We start from the raw sequence: 7,419 nt of genomic DNA on the forward strand, positions 1-7,419 counted from the left end.
TTGGAAAGTTCTGGCATATCATGCACTGAGTCCCTGCTGATGACTTAGATCTCTTTTTTTGGTGGATATTGCTCATATGAGAAAGAAATTCACACTTGCTGTAGTTTCATTTCTCCCAGAATAAGCTTTATTTCTCCCAGAATAAGCTTTATTTCTCCCAGAATAAGCTTTTTATCCTTGAAATTACCCACCCAGAAAGAAGTTTGTCATGTGGATCTAGTTAACATGCTTTAAGAAAAACATAGCACATCTGTAAAAGAAACAGTATGGTTAAAATGGCACAGGAGCTTTCATATGAGACAGAATAAATAAGGTAGAGTCTGTACATCTAGACAGTTAAAAAGCCCCAGTGGTAAGACCATGCACTCAGATGATAGAACCAGTTGGTGCCATGAAGTGCTAGCCCCTCACTTTGGAATCACTAAAAAATATGTGAGTAAAGGAAACTTACTTGGCCTTAGCTCATAAATGAAAAACAAAATAAAACAAAACAAAACTATCACAGCTTGACCAAGACAGCCTTAGGAAAAGAAAAGAAATATATTACCAAACATATTATGTATTAAATAGAGGCAACATATTACTAGCAAATAAATTATATAAAAGATTTAGATGTTTAAATACATTTATGTGTTGGACTTATGAAGAAATAAATAAGGAAAATTAAGTATGTTCAAATTAAGCTGTAATATTTAAGAGACCAATGTCAAGTTTCCTAAAGGGATTTTTTTTCTTTGCTTGTTTTAAATCACTAATTTACTAAAACCAGACATTCCCTCAGTAGCCATCAGGCGAAAAGAAGCCTCAGTATATCTCTAAATAATGTGTATGCTTAATTAGAAGTATATATGCAGCTTTCTGGCATTTTCTATTTTGTTGGGAGAATTAGTTATCAATGAGCAGATAATAACTGAGCATAGCACAGTCAATAGAATGTGCTGTAGCTGGGGAGAAAAGATATCACATATATTGATATTGTAGAGAAAATGATCCTGACTAGTTAGGATGGGGACATATGAGATAGAGCAACTGTGAATTATCAGTTAAAAAGTAATCATTTACTTACAAGACATGGATGGATATGTAGTCATACAAAAGGCAAGAATAGATAGAACTTGACTGTGCTAGAATTAACAGGTGATCCTCATACTATTCTTCTGAAAAGTGGTATAAATAGGCACCAAATTTAAGCCAATTTATAATTTGTATGATCTTCATGCACATGGTCCTGAAGACTTCTTCAGGTTTTAGTGAGAGCCAGCGGGAACTTCTGCTCTGAGATGTGGCCCTCCCATCCCTGCGGACCAACAGCTACAGGAACTCTCTGGGCATGGCCCTGTCTATCTTACATTGCCACTTTCCCCAGCTTGCCATGAAGTTCATAACTTCACCCTTTTTACTACTAATTAAACACTGTGCTTATATTATTGTAATGTGGATTCTCTCCCTCCCCAATAAATTGACACTGTGGTTATATACATTTGACTTGGATTATAACCCAGTAAATAAGGAAATGTCTCAGGAAATGTCTGGTTTTAGCAAATTAGTGATTTAAAACAAGCAAAGAAAAAGTCCCTTTAGGAGACTTGATGTTGGTGTCTCAAATATTAGAGCTCTGGTAGAAGTTAAGCACTTTTGAGATCTAGACCTGATCCAACAAGGGCCCAATATCATGAGAGGGAGAATAATCAAGGGTCACTAGTGATAAAAATCAGGGTCTAGAACCACACCTCTTAATAGCTTTGTGCCCTGGTGTCTTCATCTATAACGCATAGGTGATGGTCACAGTGGTGATATCTGTTTTCTAAGGTTATGTTAATTAAGATTTGATTAATGCATTAAGATGTGTGTCATGTGGTTCAAGAGCCTAATAGACAATAAGATCTTAATGATATTTTTTGAATGATTTTTACCATTCTGTACTTCTATTTTCACCCCTCAAAACCCTGTCCAAATGACAGTTCCCTCAGGATACCAAAAAGGCTTTGGAGTATTACTGTCAGCCTGGGTCACTCAGTACTTGGTCCTCTCCTCTGGACTGGTTCTTTGAGGACAGAGACCAAGAATTATTTGACTGTGTCCTCAAGACCTAACAATGTGCTCAACATATATTAGGTGTCAAGCAAGTATTTCTCAATGAAATGAAATGTGTTTCTTAAATAGGGAAAGTGGGATTTTTATACTGAATCTCAAAGTCTAGGTAAGATCCTAAAAGTAATTCAGCTTTATACTCTGAGCTTTGAATCAGTTCATTCTAGAGCATATGTGTAGCATGAGCTTTTCTGTGTCATTTCACAGGTAATGTTTAAATTATAAAACTAACAGTTCTAATATAGTCCACATAGATTTATAATACCTTATTTGTGATATAATTACTTATATAATGTATGTTGGACATTTAGATTCAATTCTTTTCCAAATATTTTTATTTGTGGATATTTATTAATACACACATTAATTCCCTTATTTTATTTTTCCAATCTCAATTTTAAGAAAAGTTATCATGCTTTGGAATTTCTTCTGTACTTACAAATGGTCCTGAAATTTTTAATACAATGTAGGTTACATATGTTGGTTTTTAAAGATGCATGCTTGAAACTAACATAATGTTACAAAGCAGTATTACTTTAATAAAAGATAAAGGGAAAAGTTTATTTTTTTCATAGTTTTTAACCATAATATTATAAACATTCTATATTATATCAATATCACTTAGTAGCTGTTACCTAAGATATAATTTTTTTGTAAATTCTTATAACTATTGTCAAATTACAAAGTTGAACAATTTTTAATTTACTGACAAATTTTTATTTCCTCTTACTTTTCACATACTTTGTCCACAACATAGTGGGAAATATTTTAGCAATTTGTATGCATAAAAATAATCACAGGTTTCAATAAACTAAAATTTTAAAACAATAGATTTACTGATACCCATTCTTATTGGCAGTTAGTGTTCACATAGCTTATAGCTCACATCAATGGAAAGAGTAGTCATAAAAAATCAACTAATATACCTGTGCCTGTGATGAGAATGAATGGATGTGTCTGAGTATTAAGGTCTTTTTAATAATCAGTATCTGCAATAAATTACAAACTAGGAGCAGGAGACTGTTTCTGTTCTAGACGCAGCCTAAGAGAAAGGGAGGCCACTTATCTGGTGAACACAAAGCTAATCAAAGATTTGCTCTTTTCCTTTTCCACCTTTGTTTGCATATTTAACCAAGCAAAAGTACTTAACCACACAGAAAAAACAGCTTCTACTATGTTGACATAAAACTCATTTCACATGACCCACAGATAATGTTGGCAGCTTTCAAAAGGAACCAACTCACAACTGAAACCTAACTGCAGCAGCTCTCTCCATTCAGTTCCTGCCTCTTATGTAGAACCAAATGACTCTCTATTGCTTCAGCAGTTTCCATAAAATATATTTTAAGAAAAAACACAACATTTCATTTTCAACATTGGACAACAGCCCAATTTCATGACCTCAGCTGAAGAGCAGTGACTTTCCATCTTGGCTGCACATTGTACCTCTCTGGGAGCTTTAAAAGATGGTTTTATCTCCCCAACCCAGGATTCCTACCCCAGGATTCCCTACCCCAAGATAAATGGCTTGGGATGAGGTATAGGCATAAGAATTTTTATTTATTTATTTATTTATTTATTTTTGGATGTTAGTAAAGTAGTTTTTTTTTTTTTCTAGGAAAAAGTGTAAAGTAATACACTTAAAACCAAACTTCTCAACTGAAGGATGCCCTGGGGGTAAATGTCAGGGATGTTAAATTTATGATAGGGCCGGAAGCCCCGCGGAAGGGTTTACTTCTGCTGCTCAATCCTGTCACAAAGCCCACCTGCTGGTGCCTTGATTTCTCAGTCAGTCATGGGACCACAAGGGGCTGGATGGCTGTTGTGTTGGGTACTCGTGATGCCATCAGCTTTTCCAGACCACATTCAGAGTCCTAAATTGAGACTGAGCGGGTTAAAAGCTTTTCATAAACTGTCAATTCCACAGCAGATTTCATCGATACCATATTTACATGGGGGTTTCACGACGTGCTCTTGAAAACAAAACCATAGGCAGCAGTCTGCAAGAAAGGGTTAGCTGAGCACCTGGCCAGCACTTCTTGTGACCTCGCCATGAGCTTAAAATTTTTTTTGATCAATTTGCATGAGGTGTTATTATAGGAAATAATGTTTGGCCTTAGGGCAAATACAACAGTCATGTTCAGCCCTTTGGCACATGGCTGTAACTCAAAAGGGCCTTTAGCTGTGCTGGAATCTAGGGAGGAATTGTTTCAAGACTGCAATGGCCTCTGCTTGGTCTCGGCGAGGCCTGCCATGGCAGCTTCTGAAAGCACTGGGTCCACTGGAGAGCAGTTACCTCAGGGCTGGGATTTTGTTGTTGGTCTGAGGGCTCTGAAACCCAATCCTACGACCTGGAAACCCAAAGTCACTCTCAGAGCTGGCCGGGCTGGCGGAGAGCCAAAATGGGGGACCAGGCATAAGAATTTTTAAAAGAACCTCAACTACGGCTGGCTGAGAATCCCTCAAGGCTCAAGGGGAGTATAATGGATAAGGTTTACACACTGTAGGGTCTTCCATTCATAAAAGATAGGTAATAACACATATTAGTTTATTTCTTAAAAACGAGGTGTGTGAAGTAATTGTGGAGGGTTTATTTACTCATTTTAAGAAATCCCTCAAGGTATTTTGAAATACACAAGGGCTGAAACAAGGCAAGTTAACAGAAAAATTGTAAATAGTTTTTCACATTTGAGACTTTGCATAAGTGCTGTCCAACAGTGCCTACCAACATAGGACATTGGTCTTTTTGCCAATGATCAGGCCCATATTAATTGTTTTAGAGTGATTAACCATATTCTCTTTTTCTTACTCCCCTACTTTCCAGTGCTATCTAGACACCTTTCCAGACCTCTTTTTCTTTTGCCCAGCAGTAGAGTCTAATACTATCCAATAAATGGTTGTTGACTGACGGCATTTTTTTATTGTTTTGCTGTTTAGACTGTTATTAGTAGCAGTGCCACAGTGACCTCTCTTGATGAAACCAGAAAGTGCAGTGAGAAAAACTCCCCAAAAACAGTTCCTTTAATAACAGCCAGGTTGAGGCTGAAATATGGGCTCATGCTTGTTACAGGTGGAAGTGAAGAGGAAGTGACATCAGTGGTGAATGAATTCAGCACACAATGAAAGAATAGAATAGTTGATCTCTCCTTGTATGTAGCCCAACCCAGCATGTTTTAAAAGCTTGTCGGCATCTTTCTTTCCATGGTCATATTCCAGAGGCACAAATTAAATTCATTATATTATTTTACTAATTATTCATCAGTCAAGAATTAAAAATATACATACCATACACTGATTTTTCACAAGCCACCCCATATATTTTAATTAAGGCAGTTTAAGAAAAAGATACAATGCTTTAGAGAAGCTTTTAAAAACTTGTTCGTCTGGACCCTCCCTGGTGGCACAAGGGGTTAAGACCCAACCTATGAATCTTGCCGCAGCCACTGGAGCATGAGTTTGATCCCTGGCCAGGGAGCAACCCACATGGTGCAGCAGACCTCTCCTGACTTGCCCGCTGCTCACCTCAGCAGTGTATTTCAGTTAGTTTGCCTGTTCTGTCCCCACTCTGTCTCTGGTGAATCCTCTCACCCCTTGCTCCTCTGGCCTGTACCCCTGTTCTTGCATGCATAAATAAATAAAATAAAAAAAAACTTGTTCTTCTATTTTTTATTTGTTCTTATTGTTTGTGCACTGATGCATGGAATCATTGATCAAGCACCCACTTCTCCAATCAACCATACCACCCACAAACTCCTATAGATTGGTGTGAACTTAGAGGGAATAGGGAAGTGAAAGTGATCAACTTTGATGACATGGTCAAGGTAAAAATTATTGAAGAAATTAAATGCAAGAAAATGTAATCCTATGAAAGAAGTAAAAATAGCAGTATTGTCAACAAGTCATAAATGCATATTATTGGAGATCAGCCAGTTAAGAGTTAACTTGGAGACTCCATCTCTAAACTAAGTGTTCCAGTTTCAACCTTTGCACTGGCTAAATCAGTTAACTTTCTGCCTAATTAACTCGACTTTCACATGGGACTACACAGAAAGCATCCCATATGGACAGTGTCCTATTTCCCCATCAAACAAGGAGATATAGAATTGCTTATCTGTACACTGATAACTTAGAGGTTAAAGTAAAAAAAAAAAAAAAAACAAACAGGAGGTAGGATGTTTATTTGAATAGAAAAATGATGTTAATACAAATATTATTTGAACAAGTGATGCTTTTAGAGGAGGCAACAAAGCAAAGAATATACAAAAAGTCAAGTGAAGAATTAAAACATTAGCTTCCTTGAATGAAGAATGAAAACGCACTGGACTCCCACTCTGTTGCCATTTGAGGGACTTCAGGCCTGGAGGCTCTGTTTTAAGTGGGTTTATGTTGTAGAGGTCCTAATAGTGATCAATCAACCTTTAGTGAAAAAACCACTTTGGAATTCAAAGCAAAGAACACCCTATCGAATTATCAAACTATTTTTGTAAGACTGCAAGTTCAGCCTGTTTATTTTCCTTTACACACCCTGTCCCTGAGTCTTGAAGAGTGCTAAAAATGATAAAAATCCCAAGAAGATAACAATAATAAAATAAAATAAAAGCTACAGCAGAACAGAAACTGAAGATAGATCCAAAATACAGAGCTAGAAGAGGCTAAAAATATACATAATCAGGCTCCTGTGTGTTTACGTGTGTATGGGCCTCATATGGCTCTAAGCCTTCTAGCAGTCAAGGAGAAAAGAGTAAGCTATAGAAGAAACAGGATCACATACAGACTATCTAAAAAAGAAAACAACCAAATCTTCAAGCTAATACTATTGGAAAAACCCCTTAAGGTTTGTCTCTTTGTGAAAAAGAAACTATGTGATAGAATAGACAACATCCTTGACAATATCTTATTGCAAAGTTTTATGACTTTTCTTTATATTAGTCCCCTGGGCAGACTGCCCAGTTGAATTTAAATTTCAAATAACAAGCAAGACATACTGCCATTAAACAATTACTCATTGTTTACTGTAATTCAAATTTAACTGGGCCCTGTGTGTGTGTGTGTGTGTGTGTGTGTGTGTGTGTGTGTTTGTGAGACTTACAACTATGGGTTAAGATCTCATATAGAAATGCATATCCTTATATCTGTGCATGTTTATAGGACTGATCAAAATCTAAGAGAGCGTGAAGGAGCCAGGCAAAAGCAGATCAGTACTATAGTTTACTGATCTTGAGTGTAGAAGGGAAAAATATTTACTCAGACCTGAAAACTGAAACACTTGATGGGAAAGCACTTTTGGGGTACTCAAGGACTAGAAAAGGTTCTATTTTAAAATGCATT

Source organism: Talpa occidentalis, unplaced genomic scaffold, assembly GCF_014898055.3.
Source record: "Talpa occidentalis isolate TD23 unplaced genomic scaffold, MPIMG_talOcc4v2.1 talOcc4.5, whole genome shotgun sequence".
NCBI lineage: Eukaryota > Metazoa > Chordata > Mammalia > Eulipotyphla > Talpidae > Talpa > Talpa occidentalis.